Here is a 1,392-nt window from a genome sequence, read left to right as displayed (position 1 = left end):
GGATTTTTTCTGCTGTTTGACTATATATATGATTATTATATCATATGGCCGTACTGTAGAAACATTGTAGATAAACAGTAATTGCGCCATCATTGTAGTGTGTGATTCCTCAATAATAAAATTCTCTGCAGCTCCCGTAGACGTAGGCAATTTGTCAAACCACGTAAATCTTGTGTCGTGTGTGATTGTTGTCTTGTTCATATTACTTTTTCACTTTATTGTCATAGGTTTTCACAACAGTAAGCAGAATTATTCCTCCTCATAATGAGTAGTAATTCAAAATACCCAACCTATCGTTGAAGCATTCGTATCGTTGAAGAACTTGAAAAGCATTCGTTTCGTTGAAAAACTGTTATGCTCCAATTGAAACCTACACCAAATCCATAAAGAAGAAGAGTAATAACAGAAACATGTCAGCAATTCGAGTCTTTTTAGGGGGTCAACGAAGTAACATCTTCGATCCTTTCACCCTCCCAATTCTGGGACTTTGCTCTTCGTTCTTCACTAATTTCTACTCGTTTTCCTACGTATTGTCGGGAAACTTCAGCTTTAGCCAACATTGGAATCGACTAGAAGGAGACAGTACCAGGAGCCCACTTACTCAAGGTGGATCTTTCGTGGCTAAAGAAAGAGGAAGTAAAGGTTGAAGTTGAAGATGGAAGAGTGCTTCAAATGAGCGGGGAGAGGAATGTGGAGAAGGAAGACAAGAATTACACACGTCATATGCTGGAGCGCATTAGCGGCAAGTTTTTGAGGAGTTTCAGGCTATTGAAGAATGCACAAATGAATCAGATTAAAGCTGCAATGGAGAATGGAGTTCTCACCATAACGATTCCTAAAGAAGTAGTGAAGGTGCCTGATGTCAGGGTTGTTGAGATTTCTAGGTAATGACGTTCTTATCTTTGATGAATGCTAAAAAGTGTCTAGTTTTTGCTTGATCTATTGGCCAATTTGCACTTTCGTGTTTTTATTTATTTTTATTTTTTTTATAATTAACATGTATGTGATGTTGGATTGTTGAAGAGAGTTTTTATTATTTGATACGCGTGGAAAAGTTGATCATGCAAGTTTCAATGATTTCTTCGATCTATAACTTAATTTTAGCCTATTCGATCGCATGTACGTTAGATGCAAGAGGGTTAAAAAACATTTAGAGGTTGAATATAAGAGAAAATATTAATTGGACAAAAATCAAAATATCGAATATCAGAATGAAGAGAATGGTGATGAATAATGCATATATGGTTTCTGACCATATAATTCGCATAACGAAGTCCGATTTTATTTTTATATATATACCATTATGTAGACAGAGATGACATAATTTGTACCAATGTTTTGACCAGTATCATTGTTCTATATAATCTGACCAGACAAATATTCGTTGCAAAT

At 35.5% G+C, this 1,392-nt stretch overlaps 1 pseudogene; it reads left to right on the top strand.

The window, feature by feature from the left end:
- The first annotated feature begins 410 nt into the window (after nucleotides 1-410).
- LOC122292683 lies at nucleotides 411-1,027 on the top strand (annotated as a pseudogene).
- Nucleotides 1,028-1,392: the final 365 nt, after the last annotated feature.

Source organism: Carya illinoinensis, chromosome 13, assembly GCF_018687715.1.
Source record: "Carya illinoinensis cultivar Pawnee chromosome 13, C.illinoinensisPawnee_v1, whole genome shotgun sequence".
NCBI lineage: Eukaryota > Viridiplantae > Streptophyta > Magnoliopsida > Fagales > Juglandaceae > Carya > Carya illinoinensis.
Note: the sequence above shows the minus strand (reverse complement) of the source record. Positions and strands in the feature narration are given on the sequence as shown.